Source organism: Paroedura picta, chromosome 3 (genome assembly GCF_049243985.1).
Source record: "Paroedura picta isolate Pp20150507F chromosome 3, Ppicta_v3.0, whole genome shotgun sequence".
Taxonomy (NCBI): domain Eukaryota; kingdom Metazoa; phylum Chordata; class Lepidosauria; order Squamata; family Gekkonidae; genus Paroedura; species Paroedura picta.
This window is the reverse complement of record NC_135371.1, coordinates 169,147,671-169,169,359: the sequence shown is the minus strand read 5'-3', so window position 1 is coordinate 169,169,359 and position 21,689 is coordinate 169,147,671. Positions and strand designations below refer to the sequence as shown.

The following is a 21,689-nucleotide window of genomic DNA, read 5'->3' as shown; positions in this document are numbered from 1 at the left end:
TGCGGCCAGTCCCTTTGGAGGGGGAAAGTGTGAAAGGCTGACATAAATAAACCGAGAGGCACGCCGTCGTCTTCCAGCAGGCCTGACCCATTTCCGAGTGTGGCCTCAGAGACGTGAATGGAAAATCGCCAATGTTCCTCAGAAGTAACGGCTCTCTCTCGCCAAGTGCAGAAGTTTTCTTTATTTAGCAGCTATCAATTATCAGAATGAATTTCAGGAGACGAAATGACATGGATGCCAATCTCCAGGTGATACTGGAGTAGGAAGAAAGCTGACGGGGACGGCTGCAAGTTCAATCAATTCTTCTTTATTATATAACTACGAGAGCCAGAATGAGGTCCAGGTTGCCACTTGTTTTCAGGGTCACCGCTTGCCTCGGTAGCTCCCAAAACTATAACCTACGTGGAAGGTAATTTTTGTACAGGGGATATTTGATTGTACTTGGGTTAGCGCTCTATTTGCAGAATACCGGTTTGAACCTGATGATTTCTCTGTTTTCTGTGTTGTACAATGTATGGCTGCGAAAGTTGGACCATAAGGAAGGCCGAGCGTCAAAGAATTGAGGCTTTTGAACTCTGGTGCTGGAGAAGACTCTTGCGAGTCCCTTGGACTGCAAGGCGAACAAACCGGTCAGTCCTAGAGGAGATCAACCCTGACTGTTCTTTAGAAGACCAGATCCTGAAGATGAAACTCAAATACTTTGGCCACCTCATGAGAAGGAAGGACTCCCTGGAGAAGAGCCTAATGCTGGGAGCGATCGAGGGCAAAAGAAGAAGGGGACGACAGAGAATGAGGTGGCTGGATGGAGTCACTGAAGCAGTCGGTGCAAACTTAAATGGACTCCGGGGAATGGTAGAGGACAGGAAGGCCTGGAGGATCATTGTCCATGGGGTCGCAATGGGTCAGACATGGCTTCGCACCTAACAACAACAACAACAACACTATGGGGAAAAGACAATCTGTAAGGTGCAAATTTATCAATTAGGCACGAATCAGACCCTTTATACATAAGAATTTTCTGTTTTATTCCGTACGATGGAATGGATTTTACAATCTTTTGTACCTTTTTTGTACATGTTCCATCTGGTTTGGGGAGCTACCAAGGAAGGAGCTTGCCCTGAAATTGAGTGACAATCTGGACCCTCTTTCCTGCTCTTGTCATTTAATAAACAAGAATTTATTAAACTTGTAACCGTCCACGTCAGCTTTTCTTTCCTTTTCCGGCGTTTCTTGTGGCTGTCGGGTCTTCTGGGTTTAATCTCCCAGTGGTGGATGGAGACCCATCTCCAAGCAACAGAGATCAGTTGTCCTGCCATTTTACCCCACTGAAATCCCCCTCGCCAAACCCCGCCCTCCTTAGGCTCCACCCCCAAATCTCCACGTATTTCCTAACCCAGGCCTAGTACTACAGATGTTGTACTGACCAACACCACTGAGCAAAAGGTGCAGCTTCCCACCCTGGACCCAGTCTCTGTTCTTCCACTGGAAGAGCCATATAATTTGGATGAGATCTTTTCAGGCTGAAAGGATGTCCTTAAGCCGAAGACAGCCAGCATGCAAATATTTCCTGCTTCTGCCTTCATATCACGCCTTCCTTAATGCTTGTCAGGCTCGCAGTCATAATCAGTAAGGTGGGATTATTTCCCCTTCCACCCCCTCTCCAGACTGTTTTCTCATCACAGCTCGGGTTGCCAGCTGCCCTGGAGAAATATGTTCTCTCTAATAATACAAAAATCGCCGGGGTGTGATTTACCCATGATAATTCTTTTCCTTTCCCTTCTAGAAAGACCTCGATGGCTCAACAACTTGTCTGAAACCTCTGCCAAAAGGAAACATCGTTTTTTTTTCTCCAAGACAGTTGGCAACCCTTAAAGGTAAAGGTATCCCCTGTGCAAGCACTGAGTCAGGTCTGACCTTTGGGGTGACGTCCTCTAGTGTTTTCATGGCAGACTCAATATGGGGTGGTTTGCCAGTGCCTTCCCAGTCATTACCGTTTACCCCCCAGCAAGCTGGGTACTCATTTTACCAACCTCGGAAGGATGGAAGGCTGAGTCGACCTTGAGCCGGCTGTTGGATCGAACTCCCAGCTTCATGGGCAGAGCTTTCAGACGGCATGTCTGCTGCCTTACCACTCTGCGCCACAATAGGCTCTATTTGGCAACCCTTACCTGGGATCAAATAATAGCCCCTCTGAGAAGGGGCGTCTTCTCAGTCTTCCCACATTTTGTCCACCCCCTGGACCATACAGTATCCTTTCTTTGCTCTTATGGCTTACAGCCCTTGACAGGCCTAACCACATACCTAGATACCTTGCAGCAAGGAATTCCCCAAGCTAATCACGCAAAACACGGAGAAGGACTTCTTGGGGTAGTCCTGAACCGACTGGAGATGAATGTCATCGGCTTATCTAAGGACCAGTTGAACACACAAAGCTGCCTTGCAGAGAGCCAGCCAGCCCCTTGGTCAGTTGAGGTCCGTATTGTCTGCTCCGGACAGCGGCAACTTTGGAAGACCCCAGCAGGAGGTCTCCGCCCTCACCTGATTCCTGAACTTTTAAAGCATATGTGTCAGGGATCGAACCCGCAACCTTTGGCAGAGAAAGGAGAGACTCTGCCACAGAGCCATGGCTCCGTGGCATGAGATTTGGAACAGACCATTTGCACACCGTCCTGTCCTGGATGACCCCAGCTAGCCTGATCTCGTGATTTCCTGCTTTCTGCAGGGGGTCAGACTAGATGACCACGGAGGTACCTTCCAACTCTATGATCCTATGGTTCACAGGCAGGCAACAGCTAACTACCACTGCTCATCGCTTGCCTCAATGCTTGTCACCTGACAATGCTTTCTTCCACCACTATTCACACAGACGCATTAGTCCACCCTTGACCCTGCCGGTGTCAAAGAGAGCAGCATGGGCATGTTAATCAGCCACTTGCATTATGAGTTAGTGAAAGAGAGAGACAGAGACAAGACAGAAAGAGAGAGAGACAGAGAGAGACCGAGACAGAGAGACAGAGTCAGAGAGAGAGACAGAGACACAGACACAGAGAGAGACAGAGACAGAGAGAGAGACAGAGAGACAGAGACAGAGACAAAGACGCAGAGAGAGAGAGAGAAAGCGAGAGAGAGACAGAGAGACAGAGACAAAGACGCAGAGAGAGAGAGACAGAGAGAAAGCGAGAGAGAGACAGAGAGAGAGACACATACAAAGAGACACAGAGAGACACAGAGAGACAGAGAGACAGAGAGAGGAAGAATAAAATAAAAGAGCCGGAATAACAGTCTCCCTCCACACTATTCCACGTCTCTACAAACCGCTCTCCTCCTCCTGTCCTAAAAAGCCCCCAGTTGTCAAGCCATAAAGAAGATAATTCCACACTCTCTATCTGATGCATTACACGTAAAGGTCCTAGGTTCAATCCCCGGCATTTCCAATTAGATGGATCTGAAAGCCGCCAGCGCCGCGGAAACCCCCGTCCCCGTCTGACATCTGGGACGGCAGCTGCCAGCCCTAGCAGGCGATCGCCAGCCGGCTGGACCAGCGGTCTGATTCCCTTGGAGAGGTTCATTGGGCGCGGCGTGGCAAAGCCTCCTTTCACCTCCTGGCATCTTTGGATCCCGCCGCTCCACTCATCTTGCACTGAAGTGTTTACACGGTTGCCGTGGGGCGACGGATGTTTAATCTCGAGCTGTTCAAGACCGGAGTTGCTTCGTCACAGGGGGGAAGAGAAGGCAAGACGCGTTGGGGAGGAAGCTCAGAACGTGTGGGGGGGGGACGTAGTCAAGTTGCGGCCCATTTAGGGTCACCCAGAGGTTTTCAAGACAAGAGAGCAACAGAGGTGGTTTCCTATTGCCTGCCTCTGCGTAGCGACCCTGGACTTCCTTGGCATCTCTCAGCCCAGGGCTAACCAGGGCCCATTCTGCACACAATGGATAATGCACTTTCAATGCACTTTAGAAGTAGATTTTCCTGTTCCGCACTGGAAAATCCAGCTGTCAAAGCACATTGAAACTGCTTTATCATATGTGTGAAGACTAGGCCCAGGATGGGCCCTGCTTAGCTTCCAAGATCAAAGGATACTGGGCAAGACTGGGACATCCAGGACAGGACAGAGGCACTTTGCCATTGGCTACCTCTGCATAGCAACCCTGGAGTTCCTTGGTGGTCTCCCATGCAAAGGCTAACCAGGATGGACCCAGTTTAGCTTCTGAGATCTGATAAGACTGGGTATGATTGGGCCATCTAGGACAGGGCAGAGACAAGCAGAGGTGGTTTGCCATTGCCTGCCTCTGCGTAGCAACCCTGGACTTTCTTGGTGGTCTCCCATCCCAGGATGGGCCCTGCCTAGCTTCCAATATCAAATGAGACTGGGCTAGCCTGGGACATCCAGAACAAGGCAGAGGTGCTTTGCCATTGGCTGCCTCTGCGTAGCAACCCTGGACTTTCTTGGTGGTCTCCCATCCCAGGATGGGCCCTGCCTAGCTTCCAATATCAAATGAGACTGGGCTAGCCTGGGACATCCAGAACAAGGCAGAGGTGGTTTGACATTGGCTGCCTCTGCGTAGCAACCCTGGACTTTCTTGGTGGTCTCCCATCCCAGGATGGGCCCTGCCTAGCTTCCAATATCAAATGAGACTGGGCTAGCCTGGGACATCCAAAACAAGGCAGAGGTGCTTTGCCATTGGCTGCCTCTGCGTAGCAACCCTGGAATTTCGTGATGAGCTCTCATCCAAGTACCAACCAGAGCCGACCCTGCCTAGCTTCCAAGATCTGGTGAGATCTGGCTAACCTGGGCAGGGCAGAGTCAAAGGGAGATGATTTGCCATTACCTGCCTCTGCGTGACCAACCTGGATAGCTTGGCTGGCCGTCTATCCAGGACCACCTCTGCTTTTGGGATGGGGGCTGACCTGGGCCCTCCAGGACTAGGCAGAGCCAGACAAAAGTGGCCTGCCATTGCCTGCCTCTGCCTAGCAACCCCGGACTTCCTTAGAAGTTTCCCATGCAAATGCCAGCCCCGCTCCTCCTCTACCTGCAGCCAGTCACAGTTCTCTAGTGCTGTTCTCCCAGAGCCATTCTCTCAGAGCTCTTTTAGCCCCAACTCCCGCACAAGGTGTCTGTTGTGAGGAGAGGAAGGGAAAGATGCCCATAAGCTACTTTGGGGCTCATTCGGGTAGTGAAAAGCAGGGCATAAAAAAACGAACTCTCTTTCTATTCTGGCAAGCAAATGATTATTATTAGTGTATTAATCTTCCATTCTCTGGTACGAGACAGGGGGCGGTGATCTGCTCTTGAGAACACTCTTCAGACGGAGGAAGAAAACTCTGTCTTCATCACCCCAGATTCTGTTGCCGCCATCTAGAGCAGGGGTAGTCGAACTGCGGCCCTCCAGATGTCCATGGACTACAATTCCCATGAGTCCCTGCCAGCCAACGGTAGTCCATGGACATCTGGAGGGCCACAGTTTGACTACCTCTGATCTAGAGGTAGGGTCGGGTGGGGTAATAATCTGCCATGTTCTCATTTCTATTGTTATTTGCGTCTTGAATTTTATGTGTCCTCTTAATGGGGGTTTTAAAGGGTTTTTATTGGACATCTGTAACCCGACCCGAGCCAGCTTCGGGAATGGCGGGGAATAAATTTAATCATCATCATCATCAGAGGAAACAGTCGTCCTCCCCATATAATGGGGAGAGACAAAGCAATTTCCAGTCAAATAAGTCAAATGTTCATTGTACTCCAACAAGAAGGAAAATTATCATATCCTGTAGGGAATTACAGACGGGCTGTGTGTTCAGGGCGGGGGGGGGGGGGGTGCAGTCCCTGATCCCCCCCAGGTTCCAGATTACCCACGATCCACAATCCCAAGGGACCTGAATCCAAATTAGCTCTATTCGCCACACTGACAGCAGGTGCCCCCGGAAAGAATCCCAAAGGACATTTCCTTGAAGGATATAACATACAGATTCTATCGGAGCTCACATGAGGGAAAGGGGGTGTCTCAATCTGATTCTGCCTGGCTGGAGGAGAGCCTTTCCTAAATGCCTCCCGGCTAGACCTGGAAGCCTCCCACTGACTCACGCTAGGCCGCTTCAGAAAACGGTCCGGTGATCTCATCCTCTTTCGGAGGTTACAGCATGTGCACAGGCAACACTTAACACGTTGACGGGGCGTGGTTCAGAATCGCCCTTGCAGACTTTCCAGGTGGCAGTCACCCCTGTGGAGACTTTTTCCATATCGGGGCCAGCACAAGACCGATTAAAGTCAGAAGCGCAGAACCCAAGATTGTGGCCACCGACATCCCCCGTCCAGCCATTTTTGGAGAGCATGCTCCATGCGCACCGAGTGACAGTATGGCCCGGACGGTGCGTTGCTGGCAGAGTCGCCCTGCTCCGGACCCACGGCCTTCAAGGGGCTTAGATTGGAACAACTCCGCTTAGGATCGCATGGTCGGCTCACGGCGCAGCCAGCATTCTGAATCGGAAGAACCTGAACGCGAGGGAGAAGAATCCATCATGTGGTGTGCCCCCTCCCGAAGAACGGAGATGCAATTCCATCGGGGGAAATCAATCTGCAAAGCGTCTGTTCCGTGGAACAGAAACGGAAATCGTTTCTTGGGAGAGAAAGTCAGTCGGAGGAGACTGGAACAGGACCGAGGGGCAAAGATTCTTGCCTGCCACCTCTCCTCCATCCAAGAATATCCACCAGATCGTACAGTGTGATGCCACAGGGGATCACTAGTCCCTCTTAGCAGTCTAGGCGCAGGGGTAGTCAAACCTGTGGTCCTCCAGATGTTCATGGACTACAATTCCCACGAGCCCCTGCCAGCAAACGCTGGCAGGGGCTTGTGGGAATTGTAGTCCATGAACATCTGGAGGACCACAGGTTGACTCCCCCTGGTCTAGGGGATGACCTGAAGATCCTCTTGGGATCCAGGAGATCTCACTGCCTTTTGTGACCGTGACTCTGCAGTAAACTCTGGTCGCTCTTGATTCACTGATGTGCCATAAATGAATGTGTGATGTTGGAGCAGGGAAAGCACCCTGGGAGAGTGTAATATAGCCACAAGTATGTATCCTCACATCAGATGAACATATATATAAGCAAGCACTTATCTGTGCAGTCAGAGAGTTCGCACCAAGGCAGTGGAAAAAGCCCTACAAGTCACTGACGGGTGTGAACATGCCACTCAAACATGCGTGCTGACAGAGATTCACGTGTGCAAACCGGGCGGGCATGATCCCACAGGTGAAACACACAAACACCACTCTGACCATGTGCCGGCCGATCGATAACCAACTGCCCGAAGACAGGCAGAGGGAGACGTAGCCACAAACGACGAGGCGCACCAGAAGCAAAGATGCATGAATTAGCTCACATGAATGCATGAGCACACACCCGTTGGCGCAGAAATTTCACAACACACAGCGTCGAGGTTTGAGCAGATGGATATTATAAAACACGCACACACATGTTATATCCTCACTTGTAGCCCTGCAGACAAGCTGAGCTGTTCTATAGCTGACCCCGACCTTGTGGGTCTGAAAATTACACCCCCTCCACCGGCTTGCACATCCTGATTATTTTTAGTGCACTACATATTGTCACAAAATGAGAGAGGTGAAAAAAATCCTCCCCCCTATAGTATACAGGTGCCCAAGTGAATTTGGGTGCCCTGCTCTAACCCACGGCTCCGTCTGGCACAAGCCCGGAGTACCCCCCTTCGGTTTCCTCTCCCCGTGCCACCCTCCCCCTCTCCGCAACAGCCTCCCTCACACTTCTGCCCACTCTGCCAAAAAGCCACCCCAAACTTTCCAGTCCCCCCCCCCAAGAGCGCGACATCCTTGGAGCAACAGTCCAGCTGGCGAGAAGGTCCCTCCCCTCTCCAGGTAAGCACCGCAGCCCACCCATTCCTTTGCCCCAGCCAGCGGTCCATCCATTCCTGCATCCCAGCCTGTGGTCCATCCATCCATCCATCCATCCATCCTTGCCCGCTCGCGGTCCATCCATTCCTGCATCCCGTCCGCCAGGCTCCCTCCGCGGTCCTTCCCGCTCCCTCCGGCCACCGGACCCCGGGGCTCTCCCTGCACCGCGCCTGCCACCAGAAGACCCCCCCAACACCGCCGCCGCCTCCTACCTGGGGGGGAGCCGGGGGTCCTCACCCGCCTGGGGCTGAGGCTCCCCGTTACAGCGGGCGGCGGCGGCGGCGGGGCAGGGGGCGCTCAGCCGCTCGGGACGGCTCGGCCATGGCACGGCAAGCGCCCGCCCGCCTGCCTGCCCGCCCGCCTGCCTGCCTGTGCGCTCCCCGGCACAGCCTCTGAGCGAGCGCAGCCTGCGCGGCGCTGGCGGAGCGCCCGAGTGGCGGGCGGGCGGGGGGCGTCTCAGTGGCTGGCGGCGGGGGCGTCCTCGGCAGCGGTCCCCGGGGGGCTCCGGCTGCGCTGAATCAGGGCGTGGCTGCTGGGAGCGCTGGGGGTCTGTCCACGAGTGGGGTGGGGGCGCCGCCTGACCCTCCCGTTGGGCCCCCGCAGGCGAGTCCGGCCAACAACCCGGGAGGGTGCCTACCTGCCAAGCCGGGTTTCTCCACCAGCAGCCTGATGGGGGAACTTGGGCTAATCACTGTTCTCTCGGTGCTCTCTCAGTAACAGTTCTCACAGAGCTCTCTCAGCCCTTCCGCACCTCACAGGGTGTCTGTTGTTGAGGGGCAGGGGGAAGGAAGGAGATTGTAAGCTGCTCTGAGAGACATGAGGCCTGCTGGGGGGGGATCTTGGGGCTGTCACAGTTCTCCCAGAGCTCTCTCAGTCACAGTTATCTCAGGGCTCTCTGAGCTCCACCTACTTCACAGGGTGTCTGTTGTGGGGAGGGGAGGAAGGAAATAGGTTGAGGCACATGAGGCCTTCGGGGGGGGGGCTCGGAGCATTCACAGGTCTCTTAGAGCTCTCTCAGCCCCTCCTACCTCACAGGATGTCTGTTGTGGGGGGAGGAAAGGAAGGCAATTGTAAACTGCTTTGAGAGACATGAGGCCTGCTGGGAGAACTTGCGCTTGTCACAGTTCTATCAGAGCTCCCTGTTATAGTTCTTTCAGAGCTCTCTCAGCCCCACCTACCTCACATTGTGTCTGCTGCGGGGGAAGGCAAGGAACGATTTGAGGCACATGAGGTCTTGGTGGACCTTGGGCCAGTCACAATTCTCTCAGAGCTCTCTTACCCCACCTACGACACAGGGTGTTTGTTGTGGGGGGAGGAAGGGAATGGTGTTTGCAAGCTGCTTGGGGATTCCTTTGGGGAGTAAAAAGCAGGATATAAAAACCCAGCTCCTGTACTTTCTCTGTCCCTCGTCCATTTGGAGGGGCATCTGTACATGCTCAGAGGTTGCTCTCTATGTTTAGGATCCCAAAGCAATATTTCCCCTCTAGATCAGACCAGCTAATGGCTGTAGGGTTAGTTCCACTCCATTCCACCCCCCACCCCATCAGCAAGGATACACCTTGTTCCCTCCTGTCATTTGCGCCTGACACTCTTATGTCAACGTGACGACTGTCGTCGAGAGCTTTCACAGAATCCTAATGCTGGGGAGAAAAGAGGAAGCGCCTGTCTTCTGTCCCCTGCGGGGATAAAGGAGAGCGGGAAGGGAAGGCAGCCAGAGAGAGGACGCTGGGCTGAAGACAAGGGTGGGTCGGGCCGTAAACAGCAAGAGGAAAAGATGCTGGGAGTTGGGATGCAGGAATGGATGGACCGGGCTGTGGGGGGGGGGGGTGAGGTGAGCACTGGAGCTACAAAGGACAGAGCAGTCCTCTTGTGACCTTCCTCTAGGCCGCTCACGTGAAACTGCGCACAAGTGATTCTGGATCCTGGGGCAGGTGGTCAGGTTGGTCTCTCGGTAGAAAAGAGCCAGAAAAGAGCCAGAGTCCTGCAGGACCCGAGAGACGGACAACAATTTGTGGCAGGGGAGGAGTTTTCGTGAGTCACCGTTCGCTTCTGGAGGCATCGGAAGAAGTGAGCGGTGACTCACAAAAGATCCTCCCTGGCCACAAGTTTTCGACAGTCTTTTAGGAGCTCCTGGACTCTGGCTCTTTCCTATTGATCCTGAGAGGAAAGGCAGGAAGGAATGAGCACCCCCCACACACACTTTAAGAAGAGAGATTTTGTTTGTTCCCAGCTCTTAACTACTCAAAGGAGTCTCAAAGCGGCTTTACCAGCACCTACCCTTCCTCTTCCAGTGAGATAGCTGGGGCCGAGAGAGCTCTGGAAGAACTGTGACTAGCTCAAGGGGAAGGGATTTTCCTCCAGGCCAGATTGGCCCATGGATCCTGGAGCGTTTTGGTCTCCTCTGAGCGTACAGTGAGGGGTCGCTGAGGAAGGGGTGGGGAAGGCAGCTGTGAATTTCTTGCATTTTGTGGGGGGGGGCTGGACTAGATTACCCTCGAGGGTCCTTCTGGCTCTATGATGCTACATGTTGGCAACAGTGCATTCAAGGAGGCCCGTTGGAGCACCATTCTTTCTGCAATGCGCTGGGCCTTTGACAGCCTGTGATGTGTGAGAAGGAGACCACGATACTGTTTTTTCCCCCAAGCAGAATGCATCACCCTTGGAGGGTGACCAGCCCCCTCTGCTTCCCATGCGCACACACTTGCACTGGAAAACCATTCAGATCGAGCAGACCTTTCACCCCTGTCTGTCAGCTTTCTCCCCTGGGAAAGAGGTTTTCGCATCTGCCACACATTTCCTAAGGGGTGCGCAGACCTTTCTGCCGGAGTGCCATGTGCGGTCGGGCGCGAGGTGTCTCCGCGTGAGGCCACTGTATGATCTGCAAATGTCTTAGTGCAGAATGCTCCTCAGATGGGGTGAGATGAACCATGATGAATGGCGGCAGGGAGGACAGAGGCGAGCTCTTGGATTCTCAGGGCTGCAGGGAGGCCCTTTAGGAAGAATCTTTCCTAGAAGAATGCAGTGGGGAGGGGTGCGAAAGGGGATGTCGAAGGAGGAACACAGGGTGAGATCGGGAGCAGAGATGGGGAGCGCTGGGACCGAAATGCAAACCAGGAATACAGTTTTGGTATTCCTAATCCCTTGCAGATTAGTCTGACCACAGTGTTTACGGGTGTTTTTGCCCAGTCCCAGTTCGAATGAATCCCTGCCATCTACACTGAATTCGATTTCCATTTTGATTTTGGGCGCTTTACATTTCCCCTCTGCAACATGCATGATTGATACGGAGTGACCCTACCTTTCCCTCACAATATCCAGAAGTGGATATAACCCTCGATGTTTGAAAATCCACATCAGGAAGTGTGCAGATTTTTTTTTTAAATTAACTCCCTTCTCCCTGCTTTGTAGCCAAGCACTCTTCCCTGATTGGCCAGGACGACAGTTCAAAGACTCCCTGGTTCCTGGTTGCAAGGCTTCCCTTAAAGTGACTGCGCTCCAGAAGCCCTAACTTCTCTCAGCAGAGATTTGCCTCTTGTTATTTCCCTCTCCTCTGCTGTCTCCAATCCTCTCCCACCCCTCATTCAAGAAAAGAGACTCCTGCTGTGCTTGGCACCCCTCCCTGTCCTGAGCTTCCCCAATCAAGTGCAGAACACTTTCTGGTTCAATTGAGGGTGTGTGTGTGGTGGGGAGGAGGATACAGGAAGACCCAAGTTCAAATCGATCTGAATTCAGCAGGATCCGCAACAGAAAAAACAACATGCAGAGTGAACCCTGATGGGCAATCGTCCCTTGGTAAGTTCATGCCCTGGAAAGCTTGGACTGCCCGTTTCCACTCACTGAACATCCCTCAGCAGGACAGGGCATTGTTTCCTGCCAGCTGACCACCTTATTTTGTATCCCAAAGAGTCATGAACATGTGGGATTCCACTGCTGCAGGAAGTGGTGGCATCTACCAGCACAGCTTCCAGAGGAGATTGGGTAAACATCTGGAGCAGTGGCCCATCGGTGGCTGTTAGCCGCAAGGTATAGATGGAACAAAATGTCTGGGGCAGTGAGGCTCTGTATTCTGAGCTTGGTGGGGGGCACAGTGGGGGGCTTCTGGAGTTCTGGCCCCACTGAGGGACCTTCTACTTGGACCTGGGTTGGCCTGATCCAGCAGGGCTTCTCTTATGTTCTTAAGAGAGAGCCAGTTTGGTGTAGTGGTTAGGAGTGTGGACTTCTAATCTGGCATGCCGTGTTCGATTCTGCGCTCCCCCACATGCAGCCAGCTGGGTGACCTTGGGCTCGCCACGGCACTGATAAAACTGTTCTGACCGAGCAGTGATATCAGGGCTCTCTCAGCCTCACCCACCCCACAGGATGTCTGTTGTGGGGAGAGGAAAGGGAAGGCGACTGTAAGCTGCTTTGAGACTCCTTCGGGTAGAGAAAAGCGGCATATAAGAACCAACTCTTTTTCTTCTTCTTCTTCTTAAAGCCACCGACGGACCTCCTGATGGCACCTGGGTTTTGGTGTGTGACTGGCCTGAGGTCACCCAGCAGGCTTTCTATGGCAGAGTGAGATTTCGCTCTTGGGTCTCCCCAGACCTCTGACCCCTTTGCTTTGGTTTTATGGAAGCTGGAACAGGAGTGAGAGCTGGTTCTTCTGTCCCCCAAATCTGGCGCATTTGGTATTCTGCTGCTGGAGTCCCTGGGGCAGTGGTTGAACACTGCATTTACATAACATTTCGAGCACTGAATGCATGTTATACACATCGTCATCTTGTAAATGTTACGAGAGCTCAATAAGAGAAGTCATTATTAATACATGGATGCGATGGTGCGCAGAGAGAGAAAGAGAGACTGGATTGCCCACAGGACTCACTTCTTTTGAAGCTGGACCCAGATATGCCATATATGCTCTTAACAAGAGCCAGCGTGGTGTAGTGGTGAAAATATCAGACTAGCATTTGGAAAACCCAGGCTTGAATCTCTGCTCTGGCCCATAGGCTCGTTGGGTGACCTTGGGCCAGTCACTTTGGAAACAGGTTTTCTTTTATTTTCTTCCCATCTGCTTCCCGAAAGGTGAGAATCCCTGAGAAGTTTCACTACCCTATTTCTGCAAATCATGTTCACAGTTAAAGGCATGGGAACAGTCCAAGACATGGGATCGGGCCCCCATTCACTGGGAGTTGGGCTAACTTATACCCCACTTTTCAGTACCTGAAGGAGTCCCCAAGTGGCTTACAAACACCTTTCCCTTCCTCTCCCCACAACAAACACCCTGCGAGGTTGGTGAGTCGAGAGAGCTCTGAGAGAGCTGTGACTGGCCCAAGGTCACAGGCTAGTGGTCCCTGACACAAGAGAGGTTGGCTTGGCCTCAACCGGGGCCAGGGTCTTTTCGGTCCTGGCCCCCACCTGGCGGAATGAGCTCCCAGGAGAGATGCAGGCCCTGTTGGAGCCCATAGAGTCCCATCCGGCATCTGGTTGAGGCCTGGAAACAAGGAGCATCTAGGAGCCCTGGCCCCCCATAACACTCTAGACAAGATGAGGTTTTGACTGGCTTGGGAGTGAAAGGATACCAACTGCTGCTTGTTGATGGATTTTAAGGGACATCTACATAAATTATTGTTCTTCCTGTATTATTGGTTTTAAATTTTGGTATACCACCCCAATACAGCTATGCCGATAAGGGAGGTTCTCTAAATCTAATAAATCAAAATCAATTGCAGGAAGGCACCTTGGGTGAGAGAAGATATTCTTCATCTGGGGTCCCCTTCCCCAAGGGGTCCAAGGATAGATTTCAGGGGGGTCTGTGAATGTGGATGAGGACAAACATGCCTTCTTTATTTTCGCTAACCTCTGAATTTAGCATTTAGCATATCCTTCTGTTATGATTGCAAGCGTTTAACCATAGTAGACTTTGTGGGAGCTGTGACATCAACAGAAATCACGGATATTTTCATGCCCTGTTGCAGTGGCTGCCGATATCTTGAACTGTCATTTCCACACATCCCTACCTCGAAATGACAGCATTGATTAGAACCACCCGTCAACCGCGATGGGAAGGGGAAGGCGACTGTAAGCCGCTTTGAGACTCCTTTGGGTAGAGAAAAGTGGCATATAAGAACCAACTCTTCTTCTTCTTCTTCTTCTTCTTCTTCTTCAGTAATCTCAGGGCTCTCTCAGCCTCACCCACCTCACAGGGTGTCTGTTGTGGGGAGAGGAAAGGGAAGGCAACTGTAAGCTGCTTTGAGACTCCTACGTGTAACGTGTAGAACATTATCAGGTAGTAATCAAGGGGGAAAAACTCACAAAGAAGTTCAGCAGTTGAATCAGCTGCCTAAGAAGGCGCTCTACTCCCTCTACTCCCTGGTGGCATTTAAGCAACATCTGGACAGATATTGATCACGGATGCTTTAGGCTGGGGGCAAAACCTGGCAGGAGTCCCCAACATCTGGAAGGCCGCAGTTTGACTAACCCTGCTTTAGGCTGATCCTGCACTGAGCGGGGGGTTGTACTAGATGGCCTCTATGGACCCTTCCAGCCCTAGGATTCTACTTCCCCAGCATCTGTGTGGAGCTTTCTTTTCCCCTCCAGAACATGTAGGGATGCCAGCCTCCAGGTGGGACCTAGTGATCTCCGGGAATTACAGCTCATATCCAGAGTACAGAGGTCAGTTCCTCTGGAGAAAGCAGATCCTTTGTAGGGTGGGGTTATTATGGCCTCGTACTTGAGTTGCCCCCCTGGGTTGGAAATACCTGGAGATTTGGGGGTGGAGCCAGAAGTAGGCGGGTTTTTTGGGGGGCTTAAGTGGAGTGTAATGCTATGGGGTCCACGCCCCAAAGCAGCATTTTCTCCAGGGGAACTGATCTCTGGGGAAGATCATTTTCTCTAGGGGCACTGACTGGGAGCCTGCTCGGCGTTGTGGTTAAGCAGGGGCCTCAGATCTGGAGAACCGGGTTGGATTTCCCTCCCTCCTCCTTCACCTGCAGCCAGCTGGGTCACCTTGGGCCGGCTGCAGTTCTCTCAGAGCTCTCTCCGCCTCACCTCCCTTACAGGGTGTCCTGTTGTGGGGCGAGAAGGGGAGGTGATTGTAAGCCCCTTGGAGACTCTTTTGGGTGCTAAAAAGCAGGGTGCAAAGCAAACAAGAGCACGACAGGTCTTCATCTGGAGATGAGCTAGAATTCCAAGGCAAATCTGTACATCATACCCCACTTGAGGTCCCTGTCCTCCCTAGACTCCATCCCCAAATCTCCAGGGGTTGTCCATCTGGATCTGGCAACTCACCTCCCTCCTCCCTCCCCTGCCATAGCAATCCTACCTTCCCCCAGTCATTCACAACAGGGGATGCAAAAACCTACACCGTCACTCCCTGCCTTTGTTTGAGCCTTTCCCTCCCTCAATAAGCCCAAGCTTGCTGCCGCCCCTACCCCTCTTCTCTTCCCTCACACCTCTGAAAGCAGAGCCCAGGTTGCAGCCACCTCTGGGGTGGGCCCGAGAAGAGAGCAGGAAGAGAACAGGCTGTTGTTGTTGCTGCAGCTGCAGCAACGCCGTCTTCACAGCTCTGGCAGGGCTGTGAATGGAGATTAGCACCCTTGGCTGAATGGGAACAGCTGTGCCCGATTTAGAAGCCGCTATTCCCAGGGAGAGACGATGGCAGCAAAGACCAGACCGGCTCGGGAAAGGCCAAGGAGGATCAGAGCCAAGGCCACGAACTGGGGAAACTTGGCGGCAGGGAAGAGCTGGGAGGCCCGGGTTAAAAGTGGGTCCGGGAGGAAGTTGGGTGTCCCAGATTGCTGTGACAGAGACCCCCCACCCCCCAGCTGCCCGCCCGCATGCCTGGGCGGCGGTGTGCGCGCATGAGAGTGAGTCACATTTGCTCCTGGAGACTCCGGTTCTTTTCTCCCTCCCTCCAGCGGGAGAACGCCTTCTCATCACTGCTGCAAACCCTTTTGAGATGCGCGGCTCGGAGCAGGCTCCGGCCATGAGCACGGTGGGGTGAACAAAAGGAGGCAGAGAGAGACACAGAGAGAGACACAGAGAGAGAGAGAGAGACACACAGAGAGACACAGAGAGTGTGGAGAGAGAGAGAAAGAGAGGACGAGAAAACAGAGAGAGAAAAAGAGAGAGACAGAGAGACAGAGAGGACAAGAAAACAGACAGAGAGAGAAAGAAAAAGAGAGAGACAGAGAGAGACAGAGGACAAGAAAACAGACAGAGACAGAAAAAGAGAGAGACAGAAAGAGACAGAGAGAGACAGAGAGGACAAGAAAACAGACGGAAAGAGAGACAGAGAGAGACAGAGAGAGACAGAGAGGACAAGAAAGACAGAGACAGAAAAAGAGAGAGACAGAGAAAGAGACAGAGAGAGACAGAGAGGACAAGAAAACAGACTGAAAGAGAGACAGAGAGAGACAGAGAGGACAAGAAAACAGACGGAAAGAGAGAGACAGAGAGAGACAGAGAGGACAAGAAAACAGACGGAAAGAGAGAGACAGAGAGAGGGCAAGAAAACACCAGGATGACTGGAGGGAAAGCATGAGAAGGAGAGAATGTTCACACTTCCAGAACGGGGGGAAATGCAGAAACCTCTGGAAAGCCTGTGTGGATGGGAGTGTCAGAGCAACTGAGGCTTGCTCAAGAGTGTAGGGAGGGAGGCACGTTAATGCAGGGAAGAGAGTTCACGCAGGGCCTCTAAGGCCGGCTCCAGAAGGGGGCAGGGCAGGATAGATGTTGGGGGTGGGTGGGTTTCCAAGCTGGCAGAGGAGACCAGGGGAAGTTAAGCAAAATGTTGAGATGGGCACCTCTCGTAGGCTTCAGGGAGAATGGGGAGGGTGCCCCTTAGCTGTCTTTCAGAGAGCTGGAAGGATTTGCGAAAAAGCACCGGGCGTGTAGCTGGACTTGGGCCACCCCTCTCCCTGCTACAACTTCTCACTCATTCTACCCCCCCCCCCCCAATGACCTGAAGAACACCCAGCTTGCACTTTGGAGAGAGAAGGACCCCAACTAAGACACTATCAAATTATGGGATATTCAGAAGCAGCATCTCCAGGGTCCGTCCTTGTGCCCTCCCCCTGTGACACTCCCCTTGGTGGCCTGCGTCTTCAAATCAGGAGCCGCTGGCACCCACAGCGACGTTCAGCGCAAACAAGCAAGCTTAAAACAAGTTTTTAGATGTTCCCAAGAGTGCTTCCCCCCTCCCCTCACAGGGTGACTCCCCCCCCTGCCCAAAGTCACGCGATGTAGGAGGGGTTAGTACTATTAGTCTACACAAAGAGTGCTTGCACTCGAAAGCTGACGCATTGAATAAATCTTTGTTGGGCTTAAAGGTGCTTCTGGACTCTGATTTTATTACTCTCCCCTCAGTTCTCCTGTAACTGCTGCTCATCAAGCGGTCTTCTGTGCAGTTACACAACCCTCCCTCCTTTTTCACTGTAGGCTGCTGATGCTTACCTGCGGCAGGAAGGAGAACTGAGGGGAGAGTCCTAACCCCTCTCACATCATGTGACTTTGGGATGACTTCCTAGTTTTTGTTCTGTTGCGTCATAGCGGACCCCCCCCCCCTTTAAAGGCAAGAGTTGGGCAGAGGTGGTTTGCTCTGGCCTACCTTCGTGCTACGACCCTGAGGTTTCCTGGGTGGTCTCCCATCCAAGCACTGACCACGGCTGACCCTGCTTAGCTTCCGAGATCTGCTGAGATGTGGCTAGCCTGAGCAATCTGTCAGGGTTAGGAAGCACCGAGTGGGCACCGAAAAGCTACCCACCCCCCTTTGCGTTGTTCCTGTTCAAAGTGGTGGTTGTGTGGCCCTCCTTTCTTTCCAATCAAGGCACAGGGTGACAGTAACAGCTTATTTGTCAGCTAAAGTGGTATTATTTGCTGTGTTTATTGCCAGTTTACGCTAACTAACATTCTTGAAAATGGATACCCAGGTATCGAGCGTTTAGGATAATTTTATATCCCGCTTTTCACTGCCTGAAGGAGTCTCAAAGGGGCTTACAATTGCCCTCCCTTCCTCTCCCCACATCTTTTGCTAGGCATCTCTGGGGGGGGGGGAAGGCAGGAAGGTGACCCCCCCTACACACACCTTCCAGCAGCCATCTAACACCCAACCACTGCCGCTTCTCTTCAAAGCCTTTTGCTGCTGGGACTCATCCAGAAATCAAGACCAAACGGTGCGCTTCCGTCCCCGGGGATCCTCCGCACCTGTTTTCATAACCCTGCGGCACATGGAACTGAACCCTCTTCCCGTGCGGCGTCTCTCCCCGCGGCGGCTGCCATGCGGAGGCTGCAGCAGACAAAGCCCCGAGCTTCTCAAGGCCGCTGTTTTCCCCAGAATGATCGTGATTACCCCACAGCGTGAGGAGCAGACGGCTGCGGCTGCAGTGGCCAGGCAGAGAAGGCAGTCGACACGCTGTGTAAGAAAGGAGAGTTTTCCCTTGAGGCCCAGATGCAAGGAATGTAACTACCGGGAAGAGGGACTAAGGGCCCCGGCGGAACTTTCATGGTTTCGTAGGACTTGCAAAACAGCTCTTCTGCCAGGCATTTGGTTGGGGCCAGTGAACGACTGCATTTGAAAGAGAGAAGTGGCATACAAGAGCCAACTCTTCCTCTTTTGCAGTGATATCAGGGCTCTCTCAGCCTCACCCACCTCACAGGGTGTCTGTTGTGAGGAGCGGAAAGGGAAGGCGACTGTAAGCCCCTCTGAGACTCCTTCGGGTAGGGAAAAGCGGCATATAAGAACCAACTCTTCATCTTCTTCAGTAATATCAGGGCTCTCTCAGCCTCACCTCCCTCACAGGGTGTCTGTTGTGGGGAGAGGAAAGGGAAGGAGATTTTAAGCCACTCTGAGACTCCTTCAGGAGATAAAAATGGCATATAAGAACCAACTCTTCTTCTTCTTCTTCAGTAATCTCAGGGCTTTCTCAGCCTTACCTCCCTCACAGGGTGTCTGTTGTGGGGAGAGGAAAGGGAAGGCGAATATAAGCCACTCTGAGACTCCTTCAGGAGAGAAAAGTGGCATAAAAGAACCAACTCTTCTTCAGTAATCTCAGGGCTCTCTCAGCCTCACCCACCTCACAATGTGTCTGTTGTGGGGAGAGAAAAGGGAAGGCGACTGTAAGCCACTTTGAGACTGCTTCAGAAGAGAAAAGTGGCATATAAGAACCAACTCTTCTTCTTCTTCTTCAGTAATCTCAGGCCTCTCTCAGTCTCATCTCCCTCACAGGGTGTCTGTTGTGGGGAGAGGAAAGGGAAGACGAATATAAGCCACTCTGAGACTCCTTCAGGAGAGAAAAGTGGCATATAAGAACCAACTCTTCTTCTTCTTCAGTAATATCAGGGCCCTCTCAGCCTCACCTCCCTCACAGGGTGTCTGTTGTGGGGAGAGGAAAGGGAAGGCGACTGTAAGCCACTTTGAGACTGCTTCAGAAGAGAAAAGTGGCATATAAGAACCAACTCTTCTTCTTCTTCTTCTTCTTCTTCTTCTTCTTCTTCTTCTTCTTCTTCTTCTTCTTCTTCTTCTTCTTCTTCTTCTTCTTCTTCTTCTTCTTCTTCTTCTTCTTCTTCTTCTTCTTCTTCTTCTTCTTCTTCTTCAGTAATCTCAGGGCTCTCTCAGCCCCACTTCCCTCACAGGGTGTCTGTTGCGGGGAGAGGAAAGGGAAGGCGGCTGTAAGCCACTTTAAGACTCCATCGGGTAGAAAAAAGTGCCATATAAGAACCAGCTCTTCTTCTTCAATCAGTAGCTCCCCCCCCCCCTTTAAAACAGGCCGCGAGGACATCTTTTTATATATTTGTTGCCGATCGGCATTTCCCGATCGTCCGCTTGGAAGCCTTTTGCAAAAGCAGCTCTCCCCCCTGCCCCCTAAGAGACTGAGCTCCTGTGCTTTCTAAAAACCGCATGGCAGAAATGTAAGGAGGAAAGCTCTGGTTCCCCCGCACAAAGGATCAATGCTGGGAAAAATTTCATTTGGCGGATTTCACTGAGGCTGCTCAAAGATCCAAGAGCCCTGCTTGGAAACAATTCTTCGGGCCTATTGTTTGTCGCTTTCAGCTCCCCGAGGGGCGCATCGCTGCTTTCAAATGTGCGGATCTTCGAGAGAAAGGAAGCGGTGTGTACTTATTGCGCCCCCATGGACACGCACGGGGCGCATTCATGCTTTTACGGAAGAACTCAAGGAAGGGCCAAGCTCTGGCCCCAGAGAACCGATTCCCAGCCCCGGGGCCGAGGATACGACAATGGCAGCCAGGCAGGCGACCGATTTGATGCTCCTTGACCATGAAGGGGACGCAGGGCAGGGAGCGACACGGAGCTAAATATAGAGCTCCCCGGCACAGCGCTGTGGCAGGGCCATCTGCTCAGGGCGCGGTTTGGGCCAGCCCTGTGTGGCGGCGTTGCCGGTTTCAGGTAGCACGGGATCTTGTGGAAGGGAAGGGCTGGGGAGGAGAATCGGTACGCGGATCGGAGACCGGCGAAAACGGCTTGTGCGGAGGCAGCCGACGGCAAACCCCTCTGCTGTTCACGCGCCTTGAAAGCCCCTTGCAGGGGGGTCGCCGTGGGTCAGCTGCAACTTGACAGCGATGTAAGAGCGGAGGGGTGGGGAAGGGGAAGTGCCCAGGCCAGGGTCCCTGACCGTTCTGAGCCTGCAAGCACCTTGGCTGCTGTGAGAGAGAAGAAGGGGAAAGGCTGTTTTTTAGCATCCCCAATTTAACTCTCTGAGGGACTCTCACAGGGGCTTACGATTGCCTTCCCTTCCTTTCCCCGCCACAGATGGCCTGTGAGGAGGGGGAGGCTGAGAGAGCTCTGACAGAACAGGGACAAGGTCACCCAGCAGGCCTCATGTGTCTCAAAGTGGCCGCCAATCACCCTCTTTTCCTCTCCCCACAACACACTCTGAGGTAGGGGAGTCTGAGAGAGCTCTGAGAGAACTGTGACCGGTCCAAGGTCACCCAGCAGGCCTCAGGCGTCTCAAAGCAGCTTACAATCGACTTCCCTTTCCTCTCCCCACAACAGACACCCTGTGAGGGAGGGGAGGCGGAGAGAGCCCTGACAGAACTGCTCTGTGAGGACAGCTCTAACAGGTCTGTGTCACCCAGCTGGCTGCGTGGAGGCAATCAAACCCGGTTCTCCAGACTGGAGAACCACTATGCCAAGCTGAGCCTCAAAGAAGGCTGCTGTGGGAGGTGGAGCTGGCCACAAAATGGCCGCCACGTCTGACCGTTAGTCACACAATGAAGATCCTCGTGCCGTGAGGGACAGGGGCTGCCGAAGCAACCTTTTCAAAAAACCACGTAAATCTCCAATTGGAAGGTTTGCTGGGTGAAAGTCTAAGCTGGCCCCGCCCACTACCTGAAAACACAGAGGACCACCATTTGGGGAGTCCCGGCATAAAACAGGGGTGGGCAGGGGCTCATTTGTAGACCATTGACAGAAGTGTTTGGGGCAAGGGGTTCATGGGAACTGTAGTCCATGGAGAGAGGTGGCCAGGACCAGGGGCTCAAGGGAACTGTAGTCCACAGACAGAAGTGGCCAGGGGCAGTGGCTCATGGGAATTGTAGTCCACGGACAGAGGTGGCCAGGGGCAGTGCCTCATGGGAATTCTAGTCCACAGACAGAGGTGGCCAGGGGGACTGGCTCATGGGAATTGGTCCACGGATAGAGGTGGCCAGGGGCAGTGGCTCATGGGAATTGTAGTCCATGGACAGAGGTGGGCAGGAGCAGGGGCTTAAGGGAACTGTAGTCCACGGACAGAGGGGGGCCAGGGGCAGATGGGAATTGTAGTCGATGGAC

General features: G+C 52.9%; 1 protein-coding gene across 1 annotated transcript in view; it reads right to left on the bottom strand.

The window, feature by feature from the left end:
• The window catches only part of LOC143833505 (caM kinase-like vesicle-associated protein), a 41,799-nt gene extending 33,472 nt beyond the window's left edge, over window positions 1–8,327 (bottom strand). The window contains exon 1 of the mRNA XM_077329399.1: window positions 8,137–8,327. The gene's annotated coding sequence lies outside the window, so the exon portion shown is untranslated. The remainder of the gene's footprint in view (window positions 1–8,136) is intronic.
• Between the last annotated feature and the right edge of the window lie 13,362 nt (window positions 8,328–21,689).